The sequence below is a fragment of the Hemitrygon akajei genome, unplaced genomic scaffold (assembly GCF_048418815.1).
Source record: "Hemitrygon akajei unplaced genomic scaffold, sHemAka1.3 Scf000080, whole genome shotgun sequence".
Classification (NCBI taxonomy): domain Eukaryota; kingdom Metazoa; phylum Chordata; class Chondrichthyes; order Myliobatiformes; family Dasyatidae; genus Hemitrygon; species Hemitrygon akajei.
Window position 1 is genome coordinate 2,761,845 of NW_027331966.1, and position 19,648 is coordinate 2,781,492.

Consider the following 19,648-nt stretch of genomic DNA (forward strand, 5'->3'; position numbering starts at 1 on the left):
GTTACTATAGTCAGAGTGTGGAAAATCTTTGGAATTTGTTGCCAAGCCGTTGGGTGTATTTAAGGTAGAGGTAGATATTTTCTTGATTAACCAGGTCATCAAGGGGTATGGGGAGAAGGCAGATGAGTGTATGAACCGTATGAACTGGATCAGCCCATGATTGAATGGCTGGACAGACTCAATGGGCCGAATGGCCTTCTTCTGCTCCCATATCTTATGGTCTTATGCTCATATGGAACCACAGTTAAATCAGCGCAAGATTAAAGTCATCAAGAAGTCATTGCGAAGAGCATAAAATCTTAGTTGTTACACATCAGGAAACCTCGTTTAATTTCCTGAGGCACAGTGTACAAGAACGGAGATATGTTATTACAAGTGTACTTGGCTCGTTTCAGCTTTGATTGAAACGCTAGTCGCAGCTTTCGACAACGCACGACCGGGAGAAAGATCCCCTGCACAAACTGTTTGGGAGGGTTTAAACTAATGGGCAGGTGGATGGAAACCAGAGTGATATGCATCAGGAAGGGGAAAATAGAAATAAATCACAGATAGCGAGCAACAGAAATGATAGAAGGAAAGACAGCAGGGGAGGCATAATCACTGCCAGTGGGATGAGTTGCAGGTCAATGGAGGCGTGGTGCAGTTGAAGCAACAAATACTGGACTGAAAGTGTTGCAGTTGAATACACACAACATAAGAAATAAAACGGAAGATATTTAACTACAGATTGGCAAGTACGTCGTTGTGGCCATCTCTGAAACATGGCTGCCATTGGGAGATGAAAGTCCAAGGATATACGGTGTATCGGAAAGATAGGTTAGTAACCAGAATGGGTGGTGTGGCTCTGTGTATGAGAAAAGAATGACACAGGATCAGAAGGTTTAGAGACTCTATTGGTTGAGTTAAGAAATGGCAAGGGTAAAAGGACCCGAATGGCAGTTGTAAACAGGCCTCCAATCAGCATCCAGGATGTGATTACAAATTACAGCAGGAGATAGAAAAGGCCTGTCAGAAGGGCAATGTCATGATAATCGTTGGGGATTTAAACATGAAAGTGGTTTGGGCAAACCAGGCCAGTACTGGAACTCAACACCGAGAAATTAAATAATGTCTAAGAGATGGTTCTTTGGAACAGCTTGTTGTTGGACCCAATACGGGATTGACTGTGTTGGGTTGGGTGCTGTGTAATGACCGTGAGGTGATACGACAGATTCAGGTTAAGGAACCCTTAGGGAACAGTGATCACAATATGATCGAGTTCACTTTGAAATTTAATGAGAAACTAAATGTCAATGTGTCGGTATTTCAGCAGAATAAAGGAATGGCATGAGAGAGGATCTGGCCGAGATTGACTGGAAAGGGACACTAACAGGAAGGACAGCAGAGCAGCAATAGCTGGAGTGGGCCAGGAGCAGCCCTGCACAATTTTCTGTGAGAGTTTTCCAGACAAGGAAAAAGATTTGTGAATGTTGAGTGCAGCACTGAATAGGAAATTGGGGAACAAAATGTGGCCACTGGGGAGGGTGGGAACCTGGGATATTACCTCATGAGAACAAGCAGTAAATTTGATGTGGAAAAAGAACTGTGGATTGAAGAGGAATTTGTTGAAAAGGGAATGGAATGAAGATGTAAAGTGGAACATTATATTATCAGCAAGTTGGAGGAATAATACATGTGACAAAGGGATAGAGGTATGTACTGCAGAAGGAACGCCAAAGGTTGGGAGACGCTAAAAGCGGAGTGTGAATGGGGGGATGGATGCTGAAAATGAGAGCAGGAAAAACAACGTAAGCAAACCAAGGCTGGTCCAGATAGGAGAGAAGGGCAGGAACGTCAGTCTAAAGTTCAAACGTATAGGGAAACAAGGGATCACGAACCCATGTCTGTCATACTGACTCAGTTTGGGGACAATGACCGTGATGAGGAATGGGCACCCCCCGACCCCGTACCTCTCCTACCTTACCAGGGGCCAAGTTCACCCAGTGCTCCCAAACCCCAATCCTCCCAGTACTCAGATACGGTGGCCACTCAGGTAAAACAGCGGCATAGGGAAGGGATGTCACTACATCCTGAGATCCAGAAAGGGAATACCCAGGATTATTCCAAGACAGGGAGGGAAGAATCCAATAAAACCCCAGAGTTAATGGCTCCACAAAGACAACTGCCCACCCAAATGCTGCCCAATCCACGAGCAGGAGGAGGGACAGCGCTCAGTGATTCCTGTGTATGCACCCTGGAAGCCTCAAGAAATGATAATGATCATGAATCAGGCCCCAGATAGAAAAGAAAAACCAGCACAGTTTGCTCAGTGTGTCCACAGTACTACACAAATGTTTAATGCAACTCTGCAAGATTTATTCGGTCTCTCCTGCATGATTCTCTCAGCTGATGAGGGGCGGAAATGGAAGGCAGAATTGAGAAACCAAACCTATCAGGAGTTACAGGCAGGAAAACATAACGAGTATGAACAGACAGACCAGATCATTCAAGCCCTGGAAAGGGCTGTCCAGCAACCTGTAAACATCACTAAAGTACTTGAATGCAAACCTAACCTTGGGGAATCAGGACCAGGCTATTGGGAGCGATTTGTGGCCTGCTATGGCACTTTCGCAGGAGACCAAATATTTAATGATGGGAATCTGTCCCCCCAGTATAATACCTTACTGCTCCAATGCTTACCAACTAAGTTAGCCAACATGATTAAAACAAATAATATGGATTGGACTGACAATGACCGAAATCGAATGCAACGAGCTTTGACCTATCATTAGGACCCAACTTTCGAATCCCAATCAACCCCAAAGGGAACTAATATTAAAGGTGAATATGCTCAGCCGGAAGAAGGACGCGAGCGGGCTATATCTGGGGATCAGAAATGGGAACAAAAACCTACCAAGGGACAGGTGGGGACAACAACCCGTTTAGAAATTGACAAGCAAGGATGCTTCCTACCGTGAGTACCACCCCTCAGGAAGAGCCCAGTGTAATATTGACAGCTGCTGGAGTTTCAATTCCGTTTATGATTGATATGGGGCAACCACAACCACTCTCGATCAGGAAATAGTATCGGAAAAGGGATTCCAGCTATCAGACGCTACAATCACTCTGTCAGGGTTCAGAGGCACGGAACGTACGTATTCACGTACCCAGCCACTGCAGGTGGAATTCTAGGGGAACCAGTGTGAGGTTTCATTTACAGTCACCACCATTCAGGGGAGTAATCTCATAGCGCGAGACTTGCTCTGTCTGTTGGAAGTCGAGATTCTATGCAGGGACAAGGATAGCACGCTGGAACTGCGAACAACTGATAGCTTCCTCTGATCACCCAGTGGTGGGCACTTTTTCTGGACTCCACTGCATTTGAACCCCGTCTGCCAGTGGCCAGCTCCCATGTGATTCTGTGCTATGGCCCTACATGGTGCTCAACTGAGGAAAGCCAATATTATGCACCCCTCGAGGGACAGAATTTCCCAGTCATGGTGATTGAAGAGGTTAAAGGAAGAGACGACATTGCATTTCTGGTCGAAGTTCCAGATTTCTTTTGACGACAGACAGGACTGGTGTTTCCCCATACCACCGTTAGGGTTTGCCCTGGGTTCAAGCCAAAGAGACTAGGGCTCCTTGCCTACACCCTGACAAAACAGGCCTCCAGCACCAAGGGAAACTGGCAAGACTTGGCCGCGGGCCAACTCCGATACTGGAAGGAGTCTGAGGTGAAGACAGGACATCTGGTAAGACATTCTTTTAATAGTGACCGAACCCAAGACTTTGTACCCCATCTCTGGGCAATTTCAGTCCATGAAGTCAGCCCTCCTGTCCGGATCACAGTGAAAGAAGGACAGACTCTCCCATCCATTCCGCAATACCCCCTCTAGCCCGTCTGGATCACAGTGAAAGAAGGACATACTCTCCCATCCATTCTGCAATACCCCCTCTAGCCCGTCTGGATCACTGTGAAAGAAGAACAGACTCTCCCATCCATTCTGCAATACCCCCTCTAGCCTGAGGCAACATTTTATGAGGATGGAAACTCTTTTGTGGATCCAGCAGGAAAATGATATTCTGACTATGCGATAGTGATGGACAGTGAAGTAATTGAGCAGGCATCTTTTGAAGCAGCTGTCTCCACCCAGAAGGTTGAGCTGTTTGCTCTGACTCGTGCATGTATCCAAGCAACAGACTAAAGTGGGAATGTTTACACAGACTCCCGTTATGCATTTGGAATTGTACATGACTACAGGGCTCTCTAGGAACATGGGGATTCCTGACTTCCTTTGGCCACCCCATTAGTAATGCCACCTTTGTAAAGAACTTATACACCACTCTACAGCTACCTCAAGTTATTTCTTTTCAGGGAAACACCTCTGTGGAGGAGTGCAAACTGTAGTCCCATATGAGGTGCCAGAAAGTCCCTGGCGTAAGTTTTCGGATCACCCAGCAGGACAGGTTTGTGTTCCTAAATAGTTTTTTACCAATATCAGTCGATCAGAAACATGATTTTACACACCTGGGAAAGGAGGGAATGGTTGGTAACCTGTACCCTGCACACCGGGTACGACTCCCTAGACAGGTGGATCTTTTTCGTGTCTACAATTTGATTTTATTGAATTCCCTAGAGCACATTGCTACAGATATTGCTTAGTTATTATAGATGTGTTTAGTAGATGGATTGAAGCTATTCCAACTGCCATCAATACTGCTGTGACTGTTGTGAAGGTATTATTACGGGAAATAATTCCCAGGTATGGCCTGCAAGAGATGCTGAGCTCTGACAATGGCCCACACTTTATGGTGAAAGCAAACGAAGGGGTATGTAACAAACTAGCTATCAAGCAACAATTCTACTTTGTACACCACCCATGGGCCGCTGGCAGAGTGGAAAGAGCCAATGGCATTCTGAAGAGTAAATTGGCCAGATTAACAGCGGAGACTGGACTCACTTGGTTGAAGGTCCGACCATTAGCCTGATTCCACATGAGGGTTACCCCACAGGGGAAAACAGGGCTGTCACCAGCTGAAATCATTTCTGGACGGCCCATGAGGACACCCTGGGAACAAAGTCTCAGGATTAAAGGCAAAGTGAATAAGAATAAGGAACCTTGGTTCTCGATGGATATTGGAACTCTGATAAAGAAGAGAAAGATGTATGACATGTGTAAGAAACAGGGAGCAAATAAGGTACTGGAGGAGTATAAAGAGTGCAAAAAAAAAACTTAAGGGAGAAATCAGGAGGGCTGAAAGAAGACATGAGGTAGCGTTGGCAGTCAAGGTGAAGGATAGTAAGAGCTTCCACAGGTATAGTAATAGCAAAAGGATAGTTAAGGGATAAAATTGGTCATCTTGAAGATCAGAGTGGTGGGCTATGTATGGAACCAAAAGAAATTGGGGAGATGTTAATTGTTTTTTTTGTGTCTGAATTTACTAAGGAAACTGGCATGGAGTCAATGGAAATAAGGCAAACAAGTATTGAGGTCATGGAACCTATACAGAGAGAAGAGGAGGAGGGGCTTGCTACCTTGAGGCAAGTAGATAAATCTCCAGGACCTGACAGGGTATTCCCTCGGACCATGAAGGAGACGAGTGTTGAAATTGCAGGGGCCTTGGCAGATATATTTAAATGTCATTATCTACGGGTGAGGTGCCAGAGGATTGGAGGATAGCTCATGTTGTTCCATTGCTTAAAAAAGGCTCTAAAAGTAATTCTCGAAATTATAGGCTGGTAAGTTTGATGTTGGTAGTGGGTAAAATATTGGAAGGAGTACTGAGAGACAGGATCGACAATTATTTAGATAGACAGGGACATTAGGGAGAGTCAACATGGCTTTGTGTGTGGTAGGTCAAGTTTAACAAATCTATTAGAGTGTTTTGAGGAGGTTACAAGGAAAGTGGATGAAGGCAAGGCAGCGGATGTTGTCTACATGGACTTCAGTAAGGCCTTTGGCAAGGTCCCACATGGGAGGTTAGGTAGTAAATTGGATTAGACATTGGCTCAATGGGAGAAGCCAGAGATTGGTAGTGGAGGATTGTTTCTCTGAGTGGAGGCCTCTGACTAGTGGTGTGCCACAGGGATCAGTGCTGGGTCCATTGTTATTTGTCATCTTTATCAATGATCTGGATGATAATTTGGTAAATTGGATCAGCAAATTTGCTGATGATACAAAGACTGGAGGTGTAGTGGTCAGTGAGGAAGGTTTTCAAAGCTTGCAAAGGGATCTGGACCAGCTAGAAAAATGGGCTGAAAAATGGCAGATGGAGTTTAATACAGACAAGTGTGAGGTGTTGCACTTTGGAAGGAAAAACCAATGTAGAACATATAAGGTAGATGGTGGGGCACTGAGGAGTGCAGTAGAACAGAGGGATCTAGGAATACTGATACAAAATTCCCTAAAAGTGGCGTCACGGGTAGATAGGGTAGTAAAGAGAGCTTTTGATACATTGACCTTTGTAAATCAAAGTATTGAGTATAAGAATTGGAATGTTATGGTGAGGTTGTATAAGGCATTGGTGAGGCCGAATTTGGAGTATCATGTGCAGCTCTGGTCACCGAATTACAGGAAGGATATTAATAAGGCTGAAAAAGTGCAGAGAAGGATTATGAGGATGTTGCCGGGACTTGAGAAACTGAGTTACAGAGAAAGGTTGAATAGTTTAGGACTTCATTCCTAGGAGTGTAGAAGAATGAGGGGAGACTTGATAGAGGTATATAAAATTATGATGGGTACAGATAGAGTGAATTCAAGCAGGCTTTATCCACTGAGGCTAGGGGAGAAAAAAAAAACAGAGGACATGGATTAAGGGTGAAGGGCGAAAAGTTTAAAGGGAATATAATGGGGGGGCATCTTCACAACTGGGTCAGACTGATACTGGCATAACAGGTTCTTCTGGGCACATTCTGTCTCACTCCCAAATATTTCCTACTTTCCTTTGTACAGGTACGTAATGTCTAAAGGACCAGTGTTTGAGTAAATGAGACTCATCAAACTTTCTCCTGACTGAATCACTGGAATCTCCGAGTCAGATGTGTTCTCTCCAGTTGATGCTCTCAATCCTCGGGCTGCTTCACTTGTTGCTGTTCCCTCGTCTTCAGTCGTGATCTTTCTTCAAATAAACCTCTCACCACAGGTCTAACTTTAACCAGAGAGACAATGAAGCACATTAATAATGAAAAGGAGAACTAAACATTTCTGCTTAATGTTACTAAGAACAAAACTCACTGAAATTTAAACACTGAAGGCAGATTTAATGATCTCAGTGAAAAATCTTTTATTGTCCCTCACATGTCACAGAATGATATGGGATAAGAAGGAGCCATCATTCAGTCACGGTAAGACATAAGACACAGGAACAGAATTAGGTGATTCGATCCATCAGGTCTGCCCACCACTCAACCATGGCTGATGTTTATTCCAACACCATATTCCTGCCTTCCTCCTGTAACCCTGAAGCTACTCAGCAATCATGAATATGTTAATCTCTGTCATAAATATACCCAAATGGCAGCCTCAACCAACCTCTGTGGCAACAAATTCCACAGATCAGACATCATTTGGCCAAATTTTATTTCTCCTCTCAGTTTTAAAGGGAAGCTTCTTTATTCCAATACTGTGCCATCAGATCACAGTCTAATGGAAACATCCTCTCCATGTCCACTGTATCCAGGCTTTTCAGCATTTGGTAGGTTTACTTAACCAAATATCCCCCACCACCCCCACTGTCCCCCTGAACTCCATTGAGCACAGGTCCAGAACCATCAAATGCTCCTCAAACATAACGCCGAACATTCCTGAGATTATTCTTGTAAACCTTGTTCGCAACAACTGTACTGAACACATTTCTAGGAATAACAAGCTAATTGGTACCAGGGTAATTTGCAGGGAAAAGTTGTGGTTACTTTACTGTTCTACTATCACAGAGTCAGCCATTTCCACTTCCACATTAAAAACGGTACATTTCAGGAAACATAAACCAATCCAGAGTGAATGTAATAAAAAGAAATTGGTATTACCAAACTGCTCAGCATGTAAGGAACAGCTGTGGGGAGAGGAACAATCTTTACAATTCAGGTTAATTACATTTTGTCAGGATGACTTCATTTTCAGTTTTTAGTGCAGATCTCCAGCAACTTGAGATTCTGCCCGATTTCCACCGCTTTATCCAGCTTTGACTTCCACAAAATGCGAGTGATTTTAAAGGGCTGGGCTGCTGGAAGCACATTACCAGACCTGGTGTGATTGCAACTGTGTCTGACAGAGGCATAAATGGTTCTTCTGGGCACATTCAGTCTCACCAACTATTTCCCACCTTCTATTGTACAGGTATGTAATGTATAAAGGACCAGTGTTTGAGTAAATGAGACTCACCAAACTTCCTCCTCACTGACTCACTGGGAACTCCAAGTCAGCTGATTCAGAGTTGTTCTCTCCAGTTGATGCTCTCAGTCCTCGGGCTGGTTCACTTGTTGCTATTCCCACATCTTCAGCCGTGGTTGGCTTCCAGTTGGGGTTTTTCTTCCAATAAACCTCTCACCGCAGGTCTAACATTAACCAGAGATATAATGAAGCACATTAACAATGAAAAGGAGAAGCAAACATTTCTGCTTAATGTTACTAAGAACAAAACTCACTGAAATTTAAACGTTGAAGCCAAATATAATAATCTCAGTGAACAATCTTTTATTGTCCCTCACACATCACAAAACAATATGGGATAAGAAGGAGCCATCATTCTGTCATGGTAATACATAAGACACAGGAACAGGATTTGGTGATTTGATCCATCTGGGCTATAAACGTGCAGGAGCAATGTGTGGTTAAGTGCCATGCTCAAGGATACAATGCACTGCCTGGCCTGAGGCTCGAACTCATGATCTTCAGATTGCTTAACCACTCGGCCATGTGCACATCACAGAAAGCATTCAGCCCCTAGACTTCCCAGTCCCTCGGTAAAGCAGGCAGTGAAATCAAAGATCCCCAAAACCTGGGATGTTCTCATTACTCACCCACCCCAATCCGGGAGAAGAAACAACAGCCAGAAAGCTCAAGGACAAATGTGAGCAGCCTCAGGAAGCGTGGCGAGTTGGGGGAAGTTAACGAGACTCAGTGACCAATGTCAGATCCCCCAACACAACATAGAGGAAGCATCCTGACCCAACCGGGGACTCTGAGCACACACCATGTCATCTTGCATCACAAAGTGAAGGGTAGGGCTGATCGACGGTAAACAGCCTCACATGACCTATTGGTGGGTCTCCCATTTCAACTCTGCGGAAATAGACAGCCTGGGCTCCAGGTTTGGATCGTTCAATGCAGATTAAGTGAAGTCTACACATTTTTGACCAGACCAGATAATCGGAAAATAAATGAGTAATTGGTCCTCAGTTCGGGGCTCACCGCCAACATCAGATCTCCCTGCTTGGGATCGGTCTCAATACTCACCGATGGGAACGCAATATCTTCGGCCCACAGACAGTGATCCCGACCCCTGGCTCCCCCACCCAGGAGGTGAGGACCCTTCCCTCGATCCCACAGATGATGCACTTCAGCACTGGCCGGAGACAGTGAACATGCGCGAAGTGAGTGTCACATCATCCGGAGGGCAGGGCCTCGGAAACAGATGCACAGGTGCTGCCCATCTGCTGTTAAATGGGAGGGGAAAACGGGATCACGTGACCAGTCGGGTCTCCCACCCCAGGCAGAGTTTTCCAGCTACCCACCACTCTGTGTAAAGAAACAAACTTGCTGCTTACATCTCCTCTCACTGTAAATATATTGGACATTTCAATCCCCAGGAAAAATAGATTGTCTGTCCACTCAAAATCAGAATCAGGTTTATTATCACCGGTGTGTGTCATGAAATTTGAAAACTGTGCAGCAGCAGTTCAATGCAATACATATTATAGAAGGAAAAAACCCAAAATAAAATAATAAAAATAAACAACTGAATCATTTACAGCATATCTGGGACCCTTACTCTTTGTGATTTTGATAAATGACCTGGATGAGGAAGTGGAGGGATGGGTTAGCAAGTTTGCTGATGACACAAAGGTTGCGGGAGTTGTGGATAGTGTAGAGGGCTGTCAGAGGTTTCAGTGGGACATTGATAGGATGCAAAAATAGGCTGAAAAGTGGCAGATGGAGTTCAAACAAGATAAGTGTGAAGTGGTTCATTTTGTTAGGTCAAACATGATGGCAGAATATAACATTCATGGTAAGACTCTTGGCAGTGTGGAGGATCAGAGGGATCCTGGGGTCCCACTCCATAGGACACTCAAAGTTGCTACGCAGGTTGACTCTGTAGTTAAGAAGGCATATGATACATTGACCTTCATCAATCGTGGGATTGAATTTAGGAGCCGAGAGGTAATGTTGCAGCTATATGTGACGCTGGTCACACCCCACTGTGCTCAATTCTGGTTGCCTCACTACACGAAGCATGTGGAAACCATAGAAATGGTGCAGAGGATATTTACACAGATGTTGCCTGGATTGGGGAGCATGCCTTATTAGAATAGTTTGAGTGAACTCGGCCTTTTCTACTTGGAGCAACGGAGGATGAGAGGTGACATGATAGAGGTGTATAAGATGATGAGAGGCATTGATCGTGTGCATAGTGTTACGTATTCGGGCAACAATAATATAGATGAGTTAGGCAAGGGGTTTTATAACAAATAACACGTTTATTAAACACTGATAACAAACCCCCTTCAAAAGTAAACAAACCCAAACAATGACCCGAAACCAGCTGCTGGCAGCTGAATCAAACAGTTCTTAATAGCGTTGCAGTCCCAAACAGTCTTTAAAGCAGTATTGAAAAAAACTCAGTTCTCTAAAGCGAATTGCCGAATGAAAACAGTTCAAAGAACGATATGCCGACAGTTCAAAAGCTCACGGTACTTTTAGAAGGAGAGACTTTTTAAAGCGATGTAAATTCTCTTCCACGTCGATGTCCTTCGATTCCCAGCGTCGAACTCCCACGTCGAATTTTATTAAATATAACAACTTAAAGTGACTGACCTTCCTTCCACAATATTCTCAATCTCCCGCTTTTCCAGCGGAGACTATCGTGAGAATAGTAAACGAAATCCTTCCGAATGAGGATCACACAAGGTCGAAGTCAATCCATCGAAAATCGATTCTTCTCAATTTGTCTTCCAAGCTTCACTCTCCCTTGGCAAAGAAACCGTTGGCTCTGACCTTTTAAACTTTAGGCATTATATAAAACTTCATTTTTCAACTAAACTGCGTCATCACATTAAATCACACAGTGATATGAAGTCATCTTGGCAAATCCAGCCACGAACTGCCCCACCCGACAGGGTGGGTCTTCCTTTTATACCCTGTAGAAAAAACCTGTCACATGACCTCTACTGGCGGGAAAATGACATCACTCCACCATTACCTCATGTCCAGTATAACTTCAACCCCAGTCACGTGACAAGGGTACCACTGTCACGTGTCACGGGTACGTAACACCTCCCTCCAAAAAAAACATTTTTGGTCTGACAAGAACAAAAATTTTAACAATCACTTACAAGAAAAACAAATGTATAAATTATATAACATACACAATATACAATACAGTAGGAGTGTTACAATAAAAAAAAACCACTCCAAAAAAAAACATTGTACATTCAATATCGAGATAGACAATCAGCAACCACATTATCTTTACCTTTAATATGAGTTATCACAATATTGTACTCTTGTAACATCAAACTCCAATTTAACAATCTTCTGTTTTTGTTTTTCATCTTACTCAGAAAAACTAACGGATTATGATCAGTGTAAACAATAAGTGGTTTTTGAGTCGTACCAACATATACCTCAAAATATTCCAAAGCCAAAACAAGAGATAACAATTCTTTCTCTATTGTTGAATAGTTTCTTTGATGCTTATTAAATTTCTTAGAAAAGTAAGCTACTGGATGATCAACCTCATCACCCTCATTCCTCTGCATCAATACTGCTCCCGCAGCTTCATCACTAGCATCTACAGCTAATGAAAAAGGTTTTTCAAAGTCAGGTGCCTTAAGCACAGGTTGTTCACATATCATTGTTTTCAATTTTTCAAATGCTTCCTGACAAAACACTGTCCATACAAACTTTACATTCTTCTGCAGAAGATTAGTTAATGGAAGGGCAACATTAGCAAAATTCTTACAAAATTTTCGATAATATCCTACCATTCCCAAAAACCTTCTGAGAGTTTTTTTCCCCGTCGGAGTGGGAATTTCTAAAATTGCCTGAACTTTTGCCTGAACAGGAGCTACCTTACCTTGACCCACAACATAACCAAGGTAAGTCACAGTAGCATGTCCAAATTCACTCTTGGCTAAATTAATAGTCAAGTTAGCTTTTGAAAGCTTTTCAAACAATTTCTCCACCGCAATAATGTGTGCTTCCCAAGTATCATTTCCTGTCACTAAATCATCAATATAAGCATCAGTATCTTTCAATCCCTGAATCACAGAATTAATCATCCTCTGAAAAGTACCTGGGGCATTCTTCATCCCAAATGGAAGAACATTATACTCATATAACCCAGATGGAGTTACAAATGCAGAAATCTCTCTACCTCTGTCCGTTAATGGAACACACCAATACCCTTTCAATAAATCAATCTTTGTATGGAACTTTGCTTTCCCAACTTTATCTACACAATCATCCACTCTAGGAATTGGATAGGCATCTGTCTTCGTTACAGCATTCACCTTCCTATAGTCCGTACAAAACCTAATACTACCATCAGGTTTTGGCACCATTACACATGGCGAACTCCAATTCGAGTTAGAATGTCTAATAATATCATTCTCTAACATGTATTCAATTTCTTTCTCAGCAAGTTCACATTTTTCCATGTTCATCCTATATTGGATGTTGTTTAATAGGTTTGGCATCTCCAACATCTACATCATGTGAAGCTATAGTAGTCCTTCTCGGAACATCTGGAAACAAATCCTTATACTTAAAAATCAATTCCTTCATCTGTTGTTTCTGCTCTAGCTGTAAATGTGCTAATTTCTCATCAATATTTTGCAAAATAGTCGAATTAGGTAACCTAACAGAAACAATGTTAGATTTAGAATGAAAGTCAGATGAATCATCTATCATGTTCCCAGTTAAATCCAACTCATTCTCACTAACCACAACAGTCACAGTATCAGATTGTTTCTCAAAATATGGTTTAATCATATTTATGTGGCAAAGTTGTGTTGACCTTCTACGATCTGGAGTTTTTATTACATAATCCACATCATTAACTCTAGACACAATTTCATAAGGTCCATGAAATCTAGCTTGTAAAGGATTTGTCTGCACTGGGAAAAGAACCAACACCTTATCTCCAGGCTTAAACATCCTCATCCTAGCTTCCTTATCATACCAAGTTTTCATTTTCTCCTGAGCCAACTTTAAATTTTCCTTGGCTAAGCTACAAGCTTTATGTAACCTGTCCTTAAATTTCAAAACATAGTCCAACAAATTAGTATGCACTTCCTTACTAATCCACTGTTCCTTCAATAAAGCTAAAGGTCCTCTAACTCTATGTCCAAACACAAGTTCAAATGGACTAAACCCTAAAGATTCCTGTACCGATTCCCTTACTGCAAATAAAAGTAAGTTTATACTCTCATCCCAGTCACTTTCATTCTCCACACAATATGTCCTAATCATATTCTTGAGAGTAGAATGAAACCTCTCCAAGGCACCTTGCGATTCTGGATGGTATGCAGACGAAGTAATTTGCTTAGCTCCCAATTTATAAACTATCTGTTGAAACAATCCAGACATAAAATTACTACCTTGATCAGTTTGTATTTCCTTAGGCAATCCAAAATAAGTAAAGAATTTTATAAGAGCCTTCGTCACAGTTTTAGCTTTTATATTCCTAAGTGGTACTGCCTCTGGAAACCTAGACAAAGTACACATGATAGTCAACAAATACTGATAACCAGTTTTTGTCTTTGGTAATGGACCAACACAATCTACAATAACTTTAGAAAACGGTTCACCAAATGCTGGAATAGGTTGTAATGGAGCTACTGGTGTAACCTGATTTGGTTTACCCACAATTTGACAAGTATGGCACGTCTTACAAAACATCGCCACATCTTTTCTTAAACCAGGCCAGTAAAAATGTTTTAAAATCTTGTCCACAGTTTTCCTTACCCCTTGATGTCCACCTAAAGGCACACTATGAGCTAAAGTCAAAATCTCATTCCGATAAACTTTAGGAACAACCACCTGATAAACAACATTCCATTCCTCACTTGCAGGAATTGTAGGCGACCTCCACTTCCTCATCAACAATCCTTTTTCCAAGTAATATCCTACTGACACCTTCTCAATTTCACTACCTAGTAAAGCTTGTTCCCTTAATTTTACAATCTCAGGATCTCTATTCTGCTCTGCTATCATCTCCTTCCGAGACAGAGATAAATCTTCATAGTCAGACTTACTCCCAGAATCTTGTTCAAACAACGAAGGTAAGAAAGTTTCTGACACATCCTCAAAACTCAAATCCTGAGTTGAACAGTCATGAGTAACAACCTCATTCTGCACATCAATCTTTTTAGCCATAGCTCTAGTCACAACACAAGAAGAATCTGTGTTAGAATTCACCTCTGGTTCCTCTGATTCCATTGTCAAATGCACTTCAGGAAAAACTTGTCCACCTGCCAAGTCATTACCTAACAATAAAGAAATACCCTTCACAGGTAAGCTATGCTGTAGTCCTACCTTAACAAATCCTGTAACTAACCCTGACTTTAAATTTACTTCATGTAAACGTACAGGCATAAAATCACTTCCAACACCTCTTATGTAATTTACCTCACCAGTATCACTCTCTTCATTAAACTTCAACACACTATCTAACATCAGTGATTGAGAAGCTCCAGTATCCCTAAGAATTTTTATTGGCACCAGAGTAGATCCTTCTTTCAAGGATACAAACCCTTCAGTTATAAAATGATCATATCCCTTTCTAACTTTGTCAGACTCTAACAAATCCTCATTTGTGTTTACCAAACCCTGTAACTTTACAGGTGCTTTAGTATGTTGCACACAAGCATCCGGAACTGCTTCTTTCTCTTTCTTTTTCAATTTGAAACAGTTAGCTATTACATGGCCAGGCTTCTTACAATAGTTACAAATAAGACCAAACTGTCTTTCCTTCACAGGCTTTCCTTCCTCCTTACCTCTCTCATTAACCTCTGATTTAATTTCTAATTTACCTGGAGTCTCCATATTATTTTTCCTCTTGAAAATTCTACCCTGAGGAAATTTATTCTTATGGATTAAAACATACTCATCAGCTAATCTAGCACAGTCCTGCAATTTATCAGTATCCCTCTCATTTAAGTAGGTCCTTACTTCAACAGGAATGCTTCTTTTAAATTCCTTCATTAAAATCAGCTCTCTCAATGTCTCATAGTCCCCATTTACATTTTTAGAAGAAACCCATCTCTCAAAACACATAGCTTTATCATAGGCAAATTCCACATAAGTCTTTTCCACAGACTTTTTCAAACTCCTGAATCTTTCCCTGTATGCTTCTGGGACCAATTCATACGATTTGAGAATATTTTCTTTCACAATATCATAATCTAATGCTTGCGCAGCAGTTAAAGCTGTGTAAACCTGTTGTGCCTTGCCTTTGATTACACTCTGTAACAACACTGACCATTTATCTTTCGGCCACTCTGACATCCGAGCAATAGTTTCAAAATGTTGAAAATATCTCTCCACTTCTGTTTCACTAAATGGAGGGACCAATTTAATTTCTTGGCTAGCAACAAACGGTTTTCTAGAATCAGAAGACTGATTCTCAGACCTTAAATTCACCATTGCATATTCAAATTCTCTTTTCTTCTGCTCAGATTCCAATTTACACCTCTCTAACTCTGCTTTACTTTGTTCCAACCTCATTTGTTCAATTTGCAACTGCATCTCCAGATTACTTATTGGAAACGATTCTAAAATCGATTCTTCAAAATGACCCGAAGCCACAAAATGTGATGCGATCTTTCTCTGTATTACAGCTTTTGATGTAGTTGGCAAAATCCCTTTAAGATGCAACCGATCAGCAAATTCAAAGACTTCAGTTTTTTTCGCCTTCGCTAACAAATCCGCGACTGGCGAATCCAGAAACTCATCAATATTCATCGTTGCCGAATACCACTCACAAGCCAATCAAACAAAAAAAAAATCGAGCAATCCCCGTTACCAAAACACCGATTCAAAATTCAAAAAACTTTTTAAACTCAAGTAATTCAATTCCGAACGTAGCCCCCATAATTATGTTACGTATTCGGGCAACAATAATATAGATGAGTTAGGCAAGGGGTTTTATAACAAATAACACGTTTATTAAACACTGATAACAAACCCCCTTCAAAAGTAAACAAACCCAAACAATGACCCGAAACCAGCTGCTGGCAGCTGAATCAAACAGTTCTTAATAGCGTTGCAGTCCCAAACAGTCTTTAAAGCAGTATTGAAAAAAACTCAGTTCTCTAAAGCGAATTGCCGAATGAAAACAGTTCAAAGAACGATATGCCGACAGTTCAAAAGCTCACGGTACTTTTAGAAGGAGAGACTTTTTAAAGCGATGTAAATTCTCTTCCACGTCGATGTCCTTCGATTCCCAGCGTCGAACTCCCACGTCGAATTTTATTAAATATAACAACTTAAAGTGACTGACCTTCCTTCCACAATATTCTCAATCTCCCGCTTTTCCAGCGGAGACTATCGTGAGAATAGTAAACGAAATCCTTCCGAATGAGGATCACACAAGGTCGAAGTCAATCCATCGAAAATCGATTCTTCTCAATTTGTCTTCCAAGCTTCACTCTCCCTTGGCAAAGAAACCGTTGGCTCTGACCTTTTAAACTTTAGGCATTATATAAAACTTCATTTTTCAACTAAACTGCGTCATCACATTAAATCACACAGTGATATGAAGTCATCTTGGCAAATCCAGCCACGAACTGCCCCACCCGACAGGGTGGGTCTTCCTTTTATACCCTGTAGAAAAAACCTGTCACATGACCTCTACTGGCGGGAAAATGACATCACTCCACCATTACCTCATGTCCAGTATAACTTCAACCCCAGTCACGTGACAAGGGTACCACTGTCACGTGTCACGGGTACGTAACAATAGTCAGAGACTTTTTCCCAGGTCTGAAATGGTTATGAAAAGACAGTACAGGTTTAAGGTGCTGGGGAGTAGTTGCAGAGGAAATGTTACGGATAAGCTTTTTTACTCAGGGAGTGGTTGGTGAGTGTGTGGAATTGGCTACCAGCAAGGTGGTGGAGGTGGGTAGAATATGGTCTTTTGGATAGGTACCTGGAGACACTGGAGAAAAATAAAGAAATACTAGCTTAGAAAAATAGAGGGCTATGGGTAACCATAGTAATTCCTAAGGTAGGGACATGTCGGCACAACTTTGTGGGCCGAAGGGCTTGTATTGTGCTATATGTTTCTGTGAATAAATTAAAAATCGTGCAACAAACAGAAATACTATATATTTTAAATGAGAGGTAGTGTTCAAGGGTTCAATATCCATTTAGCAATCGGATGGCAGAGGGGAAGAAACTGTTCCTGAATCACTGAGTGTGAGCCTTCAGACTTCTGTACCTCCATACCTGCTGGTAACATTGAGAAAACCACATGCCCTAGGTGTTGGAGGTCCTTGATAATGGACGCTGCCTTTCTGAGACATTGCTTCTAATCCTCTGGTAATCTTATAAACGTCCATCCAGTCTCACCCCTGCTGGCACGGCTCCGGAGAAAACAACACAATTTTGTCCAACCTTCCGTTAAAACTCAGACCCTCTAATCCAGGCAATATCCTGGTAAACCTTTTCTGCGCCCATTCCAAAGCCCCGATATCCTTCCGAGAATGGGAGCGACCAGAACTGAATGAAACACTCCAGATGTGGTTTAACGAGTTTTATAAAGCTGCAACACAACTTCCCGACTTTTGAACTCAATGCTTCAACTGATAAAGACAACCATGCCATTTGCCTTCTTAACCACCCGATCAATCTGAGCAGTCTGTTTCAGGGAGCGATAAACTTGGAGTCTAAGATCCCTCTGATTATCGACACTGTTCAGGGTTTTGCATTTAACAGTGTACTGTCTCATACAATCGACCTACCGAGCTGCCAAGATGATCATCACTAATCAAATCTCACTGAGATTTCTCAGGTCCTGTTGAATTTATTACCAAGTGCACAAGTACGGGAAGGTACAGGGACAGAGAAACACTGACTTGTAGCAGCATCACAGGCAAGTACATTCAGATAACACACGGAACACAAATTATACAATTCTCTGTCAGTAACAAGATAGAAACATGTTTTACTTCATCCTTTCATTCTTCTAATAGGACCAGAACAACAGGGGCTGAGCGGCGGCTCATCTCAGACGGTTCGGTGTGAAGGTCTCACAACCCGGACCGACCCCGGCAGATTCTGTGAAGGAAGCGAGGAGAGGCCGCCAGTTCGGGAAAGTTCATCCCCTCCCCCTTCAGGTTTCACCGATCACCTTGTGTTTCTCTCTCCCTCCCCACCCCCTCCTTTTATTCTCCAGTCCTGCCGAAGGGTTTCGGCCGGTAATGTCGACTGTATTCTTCCCCTAGATGCTGCCCGGACTGCTGAGTTCCTCCAGCATTTTGTGCGCGTTGCTCGCATTTCCAGCATCTGCAGATTTTCTCTTGTTTGAGTTCGGGAAAGTTAACTCACCACTCAACGTCAGACCTCCCCGCTCGGGACCGGCTTCAATACTCACCGAAGGGAAATCGTTGGTGTTGCCCCGCATTGAATAATCCGTCTCCGGCTCCCCGTCCAAGGGGGCGAGGACCCCCTCCCGATTCCGAACCCGAACCCGAACCCGGATCCACCGCTGACCCACTTACACAAAGAACGAAAAAAACATCACTGCCTGGCTCGGGCCTGTGAGCATGCGCAATGTGCTTCGTTTGCGTCACAGGTGGTGGGCGGGGCCACGGAAACAAACCCGCAAATGCTGCCGATCTGCGGTAAAACATGATCACGTTTCGCTGGAGAGTCTCCCATGTGACCGGTGACTGTTCCTCGCCCTTCACATACTGCCCTACCCACCGCCGCATTTCCCACATTATTTCATTATTTCCCTATATCATTTCCATACGTATTTAGATTTTCCTTCCATATCTTCCCCGATCCCTTTCCCTCCAGCCCCAGGTCACAGAGTTCTCAGAGTTATAGTTTTGATTCACTTCCCATCCCGACACACAATTCAGACCCACACAGAAAATGAGCAGGTTTCTTTTAAATCAGTCAACACACACAAAATGCTGGTGGAACGCAGCAGGTCAGGCAGCATCTATAGGGAGAAGCGCTGTCGACGCTTCGGGCCGAGACCCTTCGACGGTCCTGAAACGTTCCGAAACGTGGACAGCGCTTCTCCCTATAGATGCTGCCTAACCTGCTGCGTTCCACCAGCATTTTGTGTGTGTTGCTTGAATTTCCAGCATCTGCAGATTTCCTGGTGTTTGTCATTTAAATCAGTCTATGTTTATAAACACTCATTTCTATTCACATTCCTCTAGCCTCACTGGACAGGAACACTGAAACATTAAGTGAGAAACAACAGGAGGAGG

General features: G+C 42.6%; 1 long non-coding RNA gene across 1 annotated transcript; it reads right to left on the bottom strand.

Moving 5' to 3' along the window:
- Window positions 1-1,381: 1,381 nt before the first annotated feature.
- On the bottom strand, window positions 1,382-18,932 carry LOC140722545 (uncharacterized). Its single transcript, XR_012097659.1, has 3 exons — window positions 18,796-18,932; window positions 8,361-8,533; window positions 1,382-7,128 (listed from the first exon to the last, which is right to left on the bottom strand). It is a non-coding gene; the product is annotated as an uncharacterized lncRNA (long non-coding RNA).
- Window positions 18,933-19,648: the final 716 nt, after the last annotated feature.